Source organism: Sparus aurata, chromosome 16 (genome assembly GCF_900880675.1).
Source record: "Sparus aurata chromosome 16, fSpaAur1.1, whole genome shotgun sequence".
In the NCBI taxonomy this organism is placed as follows: Eukaryota; Metazoa; Chordata; class Actinopteri; order Spariformes; family Sparidae; genus Sparus; species Sparus aurata.
Genome location: NC_044202.1, coordinates 12,505,679 through 12,522,594, shown reverse-complemented (window position 1 = coordinate 12,522,594; position 16,916 = coordinate 12,505,679).

Below are 16,916 nucleotides of genomic sequence, written 5' to 3'. Positions count from 1 at the left end.
TTTATGTATGACGGGAAAATTCCATCAAATTATGAATCACAAACAAGATAGTGATGAAAATGAAGTGACGGGCGAATGGATTTTACGAGATGATCAAGTTTGAGGTAGACGACAAAACTGACCATGAGAGACGTCATTGCTCATTTCCGTCAAAAACACGAGATCAAAAAGTCGACACTTTATATTGTCAAACCAACAAAACAGCTCTTAAAGAGTAGAACTTGGATAACCTTCACATGTTTGTCCAATGGATTGTTTTCTGGAGGGAACGCTGGATTGGTCACAGCTGACAGTGAGTGCCAGCTGCCTTCGATGCTGCAGGCAACAGTCCAAGAGGCTGGTGGGTGACAGGAAACTCGCATCAGTCAGTGACTTTGTCTTTCTTCTTTGTTTAGTAGAATACAGAACTGATGAAGTGGTTAAAAGCATGACATAAAAAAGCTTTAGTTTGGATATACAAGTGTTGAAAGATTTTGTATAGATTTGGTGATACAAGTGATTCAGTCTATAGATGCACTACAGACAAGAGTCAAGCAGCACCACATCTGGAGCAAGAACACAGAGCTACCTAATGGCCCTCCACCTGTTTGTCTGACATCAATTCTTCATGTCTGTCTCTCAGAGTGCCTGCTGTACGTACAGTGCATACATCACCCTGATATAATAACCTACAGTGCTCTCACTCTCCTGGTCTGGAAATGGCTGGCTGGATGGAGCAGCGGAGTGGACGGGGGGGTCCTTGAGATCAATCGTGATGGATCAGACCAAATTCAGTCGGCAGGAAGTAGACCAGCTCAGCCACTTGAATTACATGTTTTATTTAATGTGCAATCTACATTTGGAAGGAGAGCTGCGGTTGAACCACTGGCCCTCTACATCGACGAGTACGACTATTGCAAACGTCTGGAAAGTCTGCATGTGACTGACAGCTCAGACTTGGAAAAAATTCAAATAAAGGATCAACTCCTCGTCCCATTTCCTCGAACAAAATGCCAAAGGGTATTGCTTTTTTTGTACGCCTACTGCCAAAGCAATCTGTAATGCACCCCATATGAACCAGTGTGTCATAAGGGTCACAGCTTGAGTTATTTTTTTGGAATTTAAGGTCATTTTAATTTGATTTTTAGGTTATATTGTCTAAGAATAGGATCTCATTCACTGCTAAGTATGTCGTAAGTAAGAGTGGGGGACATAATCCATACATGTTGTTACTTTTAGTGTAATGGCAACAGTTTTGAATGAATAATCAATTGTCAAGGAAGCTCGTGGATAATGTGTCCCTCAAAATGTCCAATTAATCACATCGTGACTATATCGAGCTCTGTGAGGCCGTCACAGAGACACGTAAAATGAATGTTCTCTCCGAATGTATAGATGGTTCGCATTTAACAGTGTTAGAAAAACCTAATTATTCAGAGCACAGCATTAAAGATACCATAATTAGCCCACCAGCTATTGATTTATGCCTTCGGGAATCACTGAGGCGCACAAACTTGTCTTAGTTAATTAACATGTAGAGAGGATATTGAAACAAATTACAATGAAGGAGTACGTTTCGGTAAAGCACTACTGATAACGCACAAAGGAAGCATCCTCACAGCTGAGTTGGCTGAAGCAAATGTCCTGCAATCTGCGCTGAAATCAGACGCCGTGTGTGTGTGTCTCTCTCTCTCTCTCTCCGCTGTGAACTATTAAATAAAGGCTAAAATGCCAAAAAAATGTACGGGAGCCAAAAGTAGTTCTGTCACTCCGGATCAGCGTGGATAAGAGATGTCTTCAGATAATGTTAGGCTGCCTTGAGCGGCGAAACCAAAAGGTCAGGATGCACTTAACCTCATGGGATGGGGGCTGTCACTTCTTGACTCATGTGCAGGCTAAAGCTGAAAGGAGGAAAGGGAGGAGAGGGAGGAGGAGGAGGAGGGGGAGGAGGGGAAGTGAATGGAAAAAAAAGCAACAGCCCTGCTAACAAACGGAATTATCCCCAGCAACCAACCAAGTCAGGCCAGAGAGTAATACGGTGCCATTTCAACATACACATCACATCATTTAGCCAGCTAAAAATATCCAACGGATGCATCGACTCCATGTCAGCTACTGTTTTGGAATAAGATTTGTTTCTGTGCCGCTTTTTCGCGACTGAAACATATCTTTAGTTGAGATCAATGAATGACTGAATGCAAACAAAGCGGCGTGATGGTAAACTATGTGTAAATTAGCATGCTTTGTTAGCTCACAGTGCCTCCGGCGACTCGCTCGACTGACAAACAGCTGTTGCTTTCCGATATCTACCCTTCATCTGTGATTTTTATCCATATGGTGTCCGAGCTGCCTCCCCACATTAACTCTCAGATGTCATGAATGTCGGAATAAATACTCCAAAATGTAAGTCTGAAAGCGTGAACATCCTCAGAGAGACACGCTGTCAAACACTCCTCTCGTACTTTCTCCACTCTCACAAAAACAGTTGCAATGGGTTAGAACGAGACGATACACTCCATGAATTATGCACCCCCTTTTTTTTCCTAACAAGAGACAGAGTGCTGTCCACAGCCGCCTTACATTTTGATTAACAAGCGCATATGCAGCCCGACAAGCTCATCTCCACCTACACACACGCACAGTCACTTAGACGCGCACTCCGTGTATCTAAAACACATGCGTATATTCAGCGTGATGTGTAGGCCGCGGACGTATACACACGCACGCACTCGTAAAAACACCTCCGCTATCACTACATAGATGATCGCAAACATGGAAGATAAATGTTTGAAGAGGTGTCATGAATCTTTTACACAAGACGGTCGAGTAAAAACTCATGCGCACTGCGAAAAGCACAACAAAAAAAATGGAGAAAATTAATTAGAGTGATACAACACAGGTAGTGCAGCAAAAAGAACAATCCTTCTTTCATACAGAAACAGTAAAATGTTTTAACTCCAGGGAGACGGTGAATGAAACTTACAGAAGAATAAATAAAACCGCCCTCGCACCCTAAACTGAAACAATCAACTGCCTGGTAATTAAATCCGTCTCCTAAACTCACAGGAGAGCTCTGATCGTGGCTGAGATTCAAAATGAATCAACTAAGCTGATGCCGAGCTCAGTGTCACCTGTGTATACTCTATCTTTTGTTTTTTTTACAGTATTCATAATACAAATGAATAAGTAATGCAGATAGATTGCTTCCAAGATTACTTTGTTCTTTTCCCCCCTCCGCTGTGTGAACACACGCAGCCAACAGTTTCTCCACACAAACAGAGAAGTCATGTTTAATGTATGAAGCCAGAGCAGCAGGAGTCGCTAAAAACACTGGTCTAAAACATGTATGAGCTTTGGACACATCGCCGTAGACCAGCAACCTTAATGCCAACTACGCGGGATAGAGGAGTACGATCTTTTTTGTGAGAAAGAGTTGAAATCAGGCAGCGGGCAGGGAGAGCGCTCGGTATTTGCTGAATCCACAAGAAGCTGCAGATTGGACTGACGGTTAACCAAGCAGGAAAATGGACTCAGAGGCAACCGTTTTGTGCAGCAGAAGATGCTTGGTTGGCAGCTGAGGGACTAAAAACATGATAAATAGCTGCAGGGGCTGAATTTAAAAGTGGGTAAATCAGTGTATGAAATGAGAACAGGTCAAACCATCTCTTTTCTAAGCACCTTCGAGCCATGAAGAACTCACGCTTTACCAGATCCGTTTTTTTGGTACAAGATATTAGTTGTACAAACACCAACCATGGATCAATTGAAGCCAGGAGCTGAAAGCTGAAGAGTACTGTGTTGTTTATATATTAATGGAACCCAGCAGCCAAACATTTTGATTCAGAATGAACGTATTTGGTTTAAAGTCCTGAGTAGTTAAAGGTTGCCTGCAAATTTCAAGCAAAGGCCCTGAATTGTTTTGTGGGCTACGAAACTTCACGCAGCTTTCCATGGGCGTGACAGTTTCAATTTTTGGGTGAACTTTTCCTTTGAGGACAAATCTCTTTGACGAAAAAGGTGCTTGCGTGTGAACATAGTATTTGTAGGGCACTGACGCATCCTCCTCTATCCATTTTCCACCGCTTATTCTTTAAACCGTTAAAGACCCAAACTTTCTAGGCCCTTTTGCACTCAATTTGGACCTCTTAACCTTTAAAAGGCGTTCCATAAAAGCAAATCTTCAAGTAAATATTCAGGAAGTGCTCCCTCAGAGAGCTCTTTGTACCTCTTTTGCCTCTTTCCCCTACTTCAAAAAGATCTGTGATACAGCAGTTTAGTCTCGTCTCGTGTACTTTCAACAGCGGGGTGGAAGTCCCAGGATGATGTTTATACATTTTTTAAAGCAAGAGGAGAGTAGAAGGGCCACAAGAGTGAGAAACAGATAATGCACAAACAAGCGCATGGGTTTCGAAGTATTCTTATTGAAGAATTTAAAACATCAAGTAAAGATCGCAGCCCCGTCACCACTTATAAAACACTTCCAGTTATCATTTCTGCACATTTGTACGTGTCATAGACTGCGTAGCATATTAATATTTATACAATCCATGTCATATAATGTTCACATTACATCTTTATGACCTGAAGTTTATATTGGGAAGGAGGGAATGGTGATTGAGTCACAAGGCTAGAAAGCAAGTGACCGCGGTTTGAGGCTACGTTTCAACATTTGTAAGTGGGACACCACAAGATATTTTTAAAGGGCTATATGTAAGAATTTCGGTTGAAAATGTTCGCCAAAAAACCCAAATTATCAACAGACTGAATAAGTAATGGTTTTGATGTTATGCCATCTATGTCTTGTGTAGCAGAGACATCTACTGGAGTTTGAAAGTGATCAAGCTAGGCTCTGCCCATGCCGGTCCAAAACTGTGTAAGCGGAGACGACGTTAAGAAATGTAAAGATTCAACTTAATCTGTAGTTTGCAGAAAAGTACAATGCCCACATTTATTCTGGCAATTGTTAAACACGGAGGTTAGATGAGGTTAAACAGATTATAATTGAAGGTTTCACCATCTTACAATCTTGGGAACTTTGGTGGAATTTGTCGAGTAAGTTGCAAATGCAATGGATTCCAGAGCTCCAGCAGAGCTGCCTAAAGCTGTATTCACGTTGTACTGTATAATGTCAGCCTTGCAATTTTTTTACGTTGCCATGCAACAATTAGCCTTTGATATTCTCTTCTTTGGGTGAGGCGCTGGACAGGAAAAGGTCAGGATATTAACGGTGACTAAAGGTCCCCGGAACATTTTGGTCACTGAGTCTTCAGCAATTAGCCACGGATGGCAGGTAAGGCCTTTCATAGAGGAAATGGGCAGCCACTATGGAAGAGCAGATTAACCTTATGGACCCCTTTTTGTAAATATGCACGCCTGTTTACACTGGAAGGGCAGAATCCTTTAGAATAATGTCAGCTACCATAACAACAGAGAAATATTCTGAAACTGAATGAACCTTTTTTCTACACACGTGCGCACGTTTACATGCACTGACCCAGCACGGTGAGCTGTACGCACACGGTCACCGATACAGATGCATAAACAAAAGATGAAGACGACAACGGCTGCCATAACAACTCCGCAGTGACAGCGTGTTGTGCTCACAACAATGTTAATCACGCTGAGGAGCTCCTGGCAGAGAAAATGCAAGCTTTTAAAGTGAGGTGAGTGAGAGAGGGGGGAGGAAGGGGAGGAAGGGGAGGAAAGGGAGGAAGAGGACGACACACATTGACAGAAGAACGAACACACGCAGTACACAGAGGTTGTCTGTCCAGTCAGTGATCCGTCCAGTTTAGAGCAGATGAACCACGGTTGAACCCAAATGGAATGAGGCCAGGTAGTCATCTTTTATTCAATGAGGGAGTCACTCTTCAAATTACTCAATTGACTTTGATCCAGAGTTTGGCAATGGGACAAATTAAATAATCCTCCAATAATTATTTTCTAAAGTTTTTTTTTATTTACTCTTTTTTTGGGACTGGAGAGAGTTCGCTGGTTGTTTACGACCTCCAGGTAATTTGAATAACATTTTGTGGAAAGTTAGAACCAGTGCTTCATATAAACACTCACAGTCATTGGAGACATCTCCTCTCCTTGTCACGCTGTAATCTCGGCCTGGTTGCTTCAGAAGACGGTCCGCCTGACGAGCGCAGCGGCTTGATCCAGGATGTTGTGGTGGAGACAGGTCTCTGTGAAGATGCACAACAGTTTTTGATTTTGATGTGGATCAACATGAAATTACACTCACTCATTGAAACCAGCCGACTGGAAAAAAAACAAAAAAACATTTCACATGCTTAAGATAGCAAGAAAAATTTCCTTGATCCATCCCTTTACATGGATCCACTCCAAAAGTTAATGGGGTCTATTCTCGGCAGAGACTCATCCTCCATCCAAGTTTCGTGGAGATCCGTTCAGTAGTTTTTGTGTAATCCTGCTGACAAACCAACAAAGAAATGAGCATGGGCATGAACAAAAACCCCCTCGAGGAGGTGAAAAAACAAAATGAAGCAAAATTTGAAAGAGCTACGGGTCGCTTCATCTGCACCACCTTTGCCATGACTTCCATGTTTTGTATCAGCAAGCTGCTGCAGCCACAGAAAAGTGCTAATTAAGGTCATTAAAAGTGATAATGATTACGTAAAAAAAAAAAAAACATCTACAGAGAGAAACATGCAGAATAAATTGATGTATGAATATAAGAGTGCCACATTTAGTACGGAATGTTATAAATAACACCTTTAAGTTACTTAAGTTAACTGAAACTTGTCTGAATAACCTCAGTTTCCTGCATAATAGTCACTGAAAGGCTGTGTATTGTGTTGCCACCACAGAGGAGAATAAAAAGCCTGTGTTCCTGCTACGTGTCGTCCTGCATTCTTCAAAGTAGAGTTGGCCGAGAATGTAAAAAGGTAGTTACCTGCTGTGAGCCAGTTTTACAGTGAATTACGACAGCCTAAAACCAGAGGTCTCCCAATTACAGCTCGGAGCTACGGTATTGGTGAATTTATTTTGCTTTGCCCTTTCCCTGCAGGCGCCCAAACTTAGTTGGAGCATGCAGAGAGTGTCCTCAAAACATGATGTCATCTAACATCACCACCATTTTTGGTGTCCTTGGTCACAGTTACACGCCAAATTTATAGCTCACAGGGAACCGACAGAAGGCCTGGGACTACAACAAAGCAAATACACGGATGCCTTAATGTTTTCCTGCAGTTAATTAATAGAAACTGTGTTCCTTATCTTGAAAGGGGAAGATTCTGCGACAAAGACAAAAAAAGTCAATGATTCCTCAGAGGCAATTTCAATCTGGCAATATCAAAATATTTCTCTGTAATGACAGAGTGATGATGATTATCTTGATATAGAATATTGAAAAATTCATACTAACACCTGACAATATCTTGACAAAGGTGATTGAATTAATGTCCTCTCTTTATGTCGGTCTTTACTATAGAGTAGTTGTTATGGATACTGGCAATAGCTGCTACAGTTACAGCTCAAATGCAGTTCCAATAGACGAAGTATGCCATCAGTGGTGGGCTGCATCTGCGCTGAGTGGACAAACCAGCCACAGTGATCGTCCTACACCGTGCAGCGACAGCTCCAATAAATACTTCACAGCTCCTGCTCCTTCAGGAAGCTCCTCCGCGCCTCGAAAAATGTCTTGTCTGTCAGACCTACTTCAGCAGTTTTGTCAATCGAAATTCACAACAACACCTATAGAGGGTTCTGTTTCTTTTCCCATATATATTTGAACAAGTTTGCTGTCTGGCACAGGACATAGTATGGTAGTGAATCTTCAAAGCTGCGGGTGAAAATAGACTTTCCAGCATGAATTATTACACTGAGAGTCTGTATCCATGCTAGAGGCTGTGTAGCATGGATGTATTATGGATACCGCTGGATACCATATAAGAATGTTCCCCCATTCATTAGACTCACTAGAGTCCTCCAGTCGGGTCAATTAAGAGCATGAGTGCTTTGCAGGGCTAACTGGCTAGCAGGCTGACTTCGGTAGATATCTGTGCAACACAATACACAGACATCATAAAGTCAATACTATTGACAATTTATTTCATGCATTTTTATGTTTATGTCTATGTTAGGTTTTGAACAATTCTTACATATTGCACATTTAACTTTCTCTTGTTTGACACAGACAAACCTAGAGCAGTTTTTAATGGAAAGCTGTATGAGGTTCATCCAGGTACCAAGCTTGCTCGGCTGTTATTGGATTTAGGAAGGGTCAGTAATCGTCATCTATGGAGTTGTGAGCATTGTTGTGAAATAACTTGCTCACTGGCACAAGTTACAGTACGTAGACAAGGCATGTGTGTTTTTACCGAGGAAAGTTTTTTGTCTTCACACAAACCTTCCCGCAGTTACCTTTCAGGCGAAAACACTCTGAACTGTCCTGAAAATCTGGTGTTCCCTTCCAGCCAAGTTACTCACACACACACACACACACACACACACACACACACGCACACAGACACACACTCACAGGTATCCATCGGAACATTTTTCTACCTAAAGGGCACCAGAAACCCTCCAAAGATTTCCGCTCTGTCTAACTTTGCCAGAAAAATAATTTCACCCCAATTTCCTTTCTCTGTAAAGTGCTGCCACACAACCACGGGGACGAGATAAAATGGTTAAGCAATTTCCATACTGGCTGTAGCGCCGGCAGAGTAACAGTGGGACTAATTAGTGGGGGATGGCAAAACGAAAAGTCTGTTTTTTTCCTGCAAATTTTGAAATACCCCATGACGTCTAATTATGTGAATCCATACCTGGTAAGAATAACATTTTACATTTTTCTGACTCTGCGCCTTGAGCTGCACCGCACAGCACAAGAAAAAAATGTAATTTCAGTGATAAAAGGGTTGAAGCATGAATTAACAAGACCCTCATTAGCTCCCCCACACACACAGTAACAAAATAATCATCAAATACCCATTCATAAATCTGGTTATTGACAGACAGCTGATAGAAAATGAAAATGCTTCATGTTATTATCCCTCTAATCTGCCAACACACAGCACCACCATCCCAGATCCTAATGTCAAATTTAAATACGTCCGCGGGGCTGATGTTAAACTTCATTCCGACGGAGGAGCTGCTGCAGGGACATGAAGCTGTGCTTCTTCTCCAGTGGCGGTCGAGTACATTTATAGGTCAAGCTGGATGGTATCTGATTTGAGACACGAGCACAGCCTTTTATCAACGTGGAAAAGCTGGCCTTTCTGTCAACCTCTGTCTCGATCTCCCGCCGCCTGTATTCCCAAGATTAGCCCAGGTAGCGGGCTCGTTCTCTGACCCAAGGAGCTCAACGGCAGAGAGGAACTGAGCCGAGGCTGAGAGAGAACGCAGAGGGTAGAACGAGGAGGGGAGGGGATGAAGAAAACGTGAATAGGACACAGAGAGAGAAAAGACGGTCGGAGATAGATGTAGAAGAGAGAGGTCAGAGTGATCACTATCTGACGGGGGGACGGAGCGTTTGTTCATTTCAGAAGCATGCTTCTCTGGAGGACTCTCACTCAACTGTGAGATTGTGGTCAAATAGAGGATACTTTTGAGAACGTGAACTAATAGTTAATACTAATTTTGTTGTAATTCTGAGCCAGTCCCTCCTTCAGTCTGTCCTCTCTTGCTCTCCCTCTCTTTACTACTGCTTTTAATGTACTCACAGCTGCAGCTGACAGGACAAAAAAAAAGGAAAAGAAATGTCTGACACTCACACAGAGGGCATTCAGGTACGATGTCGACATGTCCCCCACAGTGTTCTGCAGATTTCACATACCTGCTTTTGCTGCTGCAGCATCAGGGGGCAAAAAGCGTTCCAGGAACCAAAACTCCTGAATGAGAGGAACCTCATCTCTGTAACTCAAGACTGACAAACTGGTGTTTGAACAAACGCTGAAGTGACATGACAGCTGTCGCAGCAGACTGTCAATGCCTCTCAGAGCAGCCCATCACAGATGACAACAGGTACTGTATGAGGTGACTCAAGACATATTTATACCCAGTGGTCTAGTTCAGCCTGCCACACACTAGAACAATTATCTTTGCGCTTCCATTGGTGAAAGTTATGAAATGCACCACTAGAACCACTCAACTACCTCCTGTAATTTAACCAAGGTACCTGGTACACTTACCAGGCACCAGAGCAACATACACTGAAGAAATCGATGCACAATCCCACTATTTAACTCTAACACACAAAGCTTGTCTGCCTGTTGTTAAAAAAAAGTGGCACATACTGAGAAGTGGTTGAAAGCGTTATTACCATCTAGTAAAAACTGAGCCTCCATTTAAGAGTGCTGTTGTAGTTGAAACAAACCTAGGGTTAAGGAACATGTAGGTACGAGATTTGTGGGTAAAATAGCTAAATTGTTGGTGGAAACAGCGTCACGGAGCAGCAAGTTCGCTCTGACCCTGTGCATTCTGCACTGCACAGTGATTGGGGCTTGACTATTATGTTATGTTATGTTTGAGAGGATGTCTGTGGGTGCATGAGCTGCTCTGTGTCTGTCCGTGCAGGCATGTGTGGGTGTGTGCAGATGCTATTATGAAAGCAAAAATTTTCCTGTTGTTTGTATAATATCCACGTCCAGATAACCTGAGGTTAACATCTGAATAATATGCTAAAAAAAAAGAAAAAAGAAAAAAACAGACTTGGCTCAAGTTATTATGCCTTTTTTTCTCTCACAAAATTACAGTTGTTTTGAGATCCACTTAATGTTGATATAAAGCTGTTGGATCCAAGGTTAAAAAAAGGTTTTGGGAGCAATGTTTATTGGCTTTCTTACAGACAGTTCTTAGTTCAGTTCTTAGCCTAGGGCTGACCATCATAACATAATATCATGATATAATATACCCAGTGATAGCCAAAGTTTATGTAAGTATCCTAAATACTCTACACAATGTTATGTACATATATATATATATATATATATATATATATATATATATATATATATACATATATACATGTATATATATACATGTATATATATATACATACATACATACATATAATTAAATATATATATATATATACATATATATATATATATACATATATATTTACATACATAGAATTATATATAAATATATATATACATATAAATATATATATATATATATATATATATATATATATATATATATATATATATATATATATTTATATATATACATATATAAGAAGGAATAACAGTTAGGTGTTACATGGTCTATGCATGCTGCAGAGGTATACTGAAATTAGCATACTAATCAGCTAGCCCTGGCCCTTGTCAGTCCTAATGTCCAACGTTAACTCAAACACTCCAACAGTGCTCCAAGCTCCCAGTCCAGATTGCTAATTACATGGCTAACTGACATAACTAGCTATGGCAGCTATAGTTAGCGGTTAGCTCTGTGATATGCCACCCCATATGTGTTTAGCATATGAATTCGACAGGTGACCAATTCCTACATATAGCACCTTTAATATAAAACTGTTGCTCATCAATTGAATGTACTTTATTTCAAAATAAAGGCAGAGGTTGTGGTCTGAGCAACGTGTTTATGTCACACACCGGATAACAGAGCTCTTGCAGCCTTTTCTTCATTCCTGAAATCTCCGACATGGTTTCCTCTACAGCCCTTACAGGCAAAAGGCAACAAATATCAGTGGTAAAATCAAATTATCACCTCAGTCCCAGCTCAGTGCTCAGGGGAGAGGCTGAAATATCAGGTTCCCTCCCAAAGACTGAGGTGGGCAATGATGATTCAGCCAAACTGCAATATTTCATTTAACACAGACTCCGAATGGGCCTGAATCACAGCTTGATTAGAAATAGTTCATGTGCACCTTGTATAAATATGCAGACCATACTTTAATGCCATGCAGTGTGAAAACCTGAAGGCTTTTTTAAAAGCCAGGACCTTCTGACTTACCACAATCCAGATAGACTCTGTGAGAGAGGCTTTTATGCTCTCAGGGTGATGAGAGAACTTAAAATGAAAGCTGAAGATCTTTTCCTGACCTCAGTTTGTTTTATAGTCTCTAGTTACATCTGGAGCTTTATACATATATTTAAATCAACAAAGTTTTGTACCATTGCTGGTGTTACAGACTTTGCCAGCATTACCGGACCTTCAGAAGACCTAACGGCCCACACTGTGAGTCTCTAAACATCTTTCTGGTGCCGACAAATAAATGAGGAGGTCAGATACCGGCGCCAAAAGGAATGAGCGATCTGATTCTGAAAGGGCCTTTGATTGCAACAGCGAGACAGAGGTGAGCATGGTGGTATGAGTCTGTGGAAACAAAGTGTAACAAGTCAGCTGATCAATAGCCATTATGTCTGTTTCAGAGCTGAATGGTTTGCATAATTGTCCTTAATATAGTTCTGGATGAGAGGGGACTTGTCGGGCATCACCCATAATGACACGTAATGGAATGGAGACAAAAAACAAACTTCCATTCCCAGGATCTTTACCTTCATATTCTCTCTGTTAACCTCTTGCACTGTGCAGACAACTACATAAAAAAGAAAGATAAAGAATGGTGGATAACACATTGTGAAACAAAGCATGAACAACGTGAAATGCAACTTACATTCAGTAGGGTTGGTTTGATTTTTTACATTTTAACTGTATTGCCATACAGCACACAGTATCACCACTACCATCAGTCATTTTCTAACCTTTTAAATGTGAGTGATATTAGTCCTGTATATCTCCACAGTGCTGCAGAATGGTCTGGCTGCTCCAGTTCTCTTTATGGTATAGGTCAAAACTTCTCTGACTTGAGGTCACGCTTCCAACCACGTCCGTTTGTTGGTTGGATCTTAAGATAAATTGAGGGTTAAAACTTTTTTTTCGATAAAACTTTTTGAACGATGAAAGGGGTCAAAAACAATCTCCCTGAAAAGCAGAAATCAGGCTGCAGCACGAATGAAAAGGGTAGAGCCCAGGGAAGAGTTATCTGGGGAGCGCTCCAACACCCCCAGGGAAAGGAAAAGAGGTTGGAGCTGGTGCAGCACAAGCTGTGGGCTGCAGAACAGGAGGTGAGATGGAATAGATTTGGCATGAAACAACAAGGTGACTGTAGAAAGTAGCTACAGGCTAAGAGACTCTAAGGTCACCTTGGAGGAACTGGAAAGTTGAATCCCAGCGGAGGATGTTCCTGAAGCAGGCGGTACATGATGTTCTTCCGAGCCCATCAAACAAGCCATCTGCCGGGGCAAGGTGAGGTCACCAGGATGCTATCTCTGTACACAGAGTGAGAGCGCTCCATCCTGCTAAACATAAGCATGTCAACATCCAATAGGTGCTATTGGGCGTGTTAATTATCAGTAGCACGCTGGGAACAGGAATGACATTGTCTCTTTCTCCAGCCTCAGGAGAAATAATATTTTTATCCACTTGTTGTGTTCTTCTAAAGTTTATTCTTATTCATACGTTATTCTAAAATAATTATCAAAATTAAAGTGCAATTTCCTGTGCTTTTTATTTTTAGTATGTGATGCAAAAGAAATCTTCAAAGAAGCATCTTAATAGTCCTTGAGGCCAGATTTCTTTGTTTCCGAGGGCAAAAGTAAAGATTGAATTTAAACTTTTAAGCTTACATGGTTAAGAATTCCTCACAGTGCTCAGAAAAAAAGGACATTCTAACATCTAAAATGAAAGCTGCTGTTGATTAACTATTTAAGGGAGGGAAGGCAAATCTTGGAGAATGATAGTTGATTGTTGAGTCTTATTCCCAGGTCGTCAAATTGGTTTTGAATCTTGGACCAAAGTACCGATCCATGCACACTTTTAGCTTAATAGCTGCTCGATCTTCACTGTGGCCTCTTTTCAAGTCAATTTGAGATCTTGAGACTCAGAATCTACTTCAGTTTATCAGGAGAATGCTGCAACACTGTTTCGTTGGGAAGCTCCATGAAACTTCCCCTGATTATCCATCGGCATGAGGGTGGGAAGATAACGACTGTATTTTCATTTTTGGGTGAACTTTTCCTTTAATTCTACATTAGTTTTACACGTATGCCGCCATGAAGTCAATTGTCGGACAGGTGGAAGTTTCAGCCTGTTGGATGCACTTGATGAGAGAGGATGATCGACAACGTTGAACAAATCCCTTGAAAAAACATGAATTATACCCATAAATCAATAGGCCACGCGGCTGCCACAAAGCAGGCAGACTGACAGGCATGCAAGTGTGAGCTTGTGCGTGACAAGTTGTGTCACAATCGATACACATTCATGTGTTATCATTGGGGATCGTGCACCTGCTCTCCAGCACAGTGAGTGCATTCAACCCAAGCCATCTTTCCCCCTTTTGTTCTCTGAAGCAATCTTCTTCCATCACAACAAGCTGTCCATCTCTCTTCCCCGATACCCCTCTGTCTTTCTCTCCACTGGAAAAGTAAACAAGCTCTTGTTGAGCGGCCCCGCTCATTAGCCCCATTGGCTGGACAGCTTTCTCATAAAAACAGCTGCTGTTATGGCAACTCACACACACAACTTTTCACCGACTGCGCCGCGCTGCACCGGGTTCAATTGTTGTAGCAAAGGTTTAAGGAATAAAAAAACAGGTCATTCTCAAATAAAGCTAAAGAACTCGGGGTAATGAAGAGTCGGGATAAGAATAAAGGCATTTTTTAGAGAGGATCGCTCTCAGGCTGACGTCAATAAATGAGAAAAGATCATTGGATTGATTTATGTGGAGAAAAAAAAATGTGATTCATGTGTTGAAGGATGGTAGAAATACAAAAGCTCCCCTCACATCACTGATATTCTTCATTAAAGCGGCTGCCTTTGAAATCCTCATTTATTGCATTTCTTTGTGAAGAGAAGACACATCGTGCTGTCTCACGCACCCATCATCCTCATCCATCCACCCAAACATGTACACACACATGCACGGCCCGAAAAAAAAAGAAAAAAATGTTGCTGCTGCTGCTGAGACAGGAAATGAAGGGAGCCGTATCGCCCAGTAATAACGCCATGTTGACGATGAAGCTCTAAACATGGACTGAGGGGGGAGATGGAAACACAATGATCCCGAGCACAGAACTCTCACAACCTGATCGGGACACACCAGCACTGCACAGACAGCAAGAACAGAAAGCAGTCCTGCTGTCTGCAGCCCACACATGCATGTATCGCTCATGTTAATGTGCACTTTCTTCTATAATCAGAGGTGAATGTGTGTGTGCTGCACCACATGTGATGCTTGTGATGCCAGGTAAAAGTGCAGCTTCACGTCTCTAGATTAAGTGGGAGTTCAGTAAGTGAAGACATTCATGAAGAATAATCTCATTTTGGTGGGTTCAATGCAACCGAGCATCCAGGGATCACATAGTGTGAGTTTTGCCCAGTTACGCTGAAAAGAACATTTTTGTGTTGACAAAGTTACATCACCATTGCAGGCTCATCTAATGCGACCGGATCTTTCTAGAAACTTCTCGGCCTCAAATGTAATTCTTATCGATTTCCTCTTGAACACCTGCCTGTGGGTAAATATAAACCACCAGGAACAAACGTTACTTATATGTAGTTCAAAAGCATACGACACTGCCACCATATGGACGGAGTTATGTATTACAACAACGAAAACACCTAAATCCCACTGATGTATTATGTAATAACTGACATAGACAGACAAGCTAAGGGAGACAAATAGATAGGATTCAACTCAAATGTGGATTTTTTGCCAAAGTCTTGTGGCATGAAACTATAAAAAGTGCACCAGGGCAGACATGCAATATCATTTTGTTTTCTAAAAAGCTACACTTCAATGTCATCTGTCTGTGCTCGGTGTTGTTACTGAGTTGACATCACTATGATCTGCAATCCAAAGGAAGGTTATACATGAAACAAATGTTACATCAGATTGGACCAGATGGATTTTCATTTGAAGGCCGTTTTGTGTATCACTGTCATTTTCTACTCATAATAAAAAATCTCAAAGGTACTTATGCAACTTTTTCCACTTATATGCTAGTAGACAACTTAGACAAAAGTTTTGTTTTATGAAAAATAGTTTCCAAGTGCTTCCTATCACATGACATCATCTGCTTCCTGCTACTTCTGACTGAAGACGTGGTTGATGCAAATCCTCCTGGAAAGAGGCAATTTTCATAAATTTCTTATGATTTTCCCCCCAAACATGTTATAATTATTTAATCATTCAAGTCTTTAGAGTAACCCTCCCCCAAAAGTGTTTACCTGGGATGAATATTTTTTTGTTCATGGGCTTATTTCTGTGAGTGGCAACAAAAGTTGCCAGTGGGCACATAGCTTGTCGCTAACTAAAGGAAAACACTGTCTGCAGGATTGCTCATAATTAACTTATTTCAAATTGTAGAGTGATGTACAGCGGCTCATTTTAGTCCTCTTAGAATACTCTTCCTAGCTAAATAAATTCACAGGTATTCAAGGCCTGTGTCTATAGGATTGTTAGGCGATCGCCACCCCCTCGTGGTCCAATTGTTGAATAACGTGTGCTAAAGTACCCTTTTGGGAGCCAAAACGCGCGCTAAAGTGCCCTCTTGGGAGCCAAAACGAGCACTAAAGTGACCTCTTGGGAGCCAAAACGCATTCTTAATTGCCCTCTTGCTTGGCAAAACACACTAAACTGCCCCCTTGGCTGGTTAAAACATGATAAACTGCCCTCTTGGATGGCAAAAATGCACGCTAAAGTGCCCTCTTGGGAGCCAAAACGCACGTTAAAGTGCCCTCTTGGGAGCCAAAATGAGCACTAAAGTGACCTCCTGAAAACCAAAACGCGTGCTAAAGTGCCCTCTTGCTTGACAAAACACAATAAAGTGCCCCCTTGGCTGGTTAAAACATGATAAACTGCCCTCTTGGGTGGAAACAATGCGTGCTAAAGTGCCCTCTTTGGAGCCAAAACACACGCTAAACTGCCCTCTTCAGTG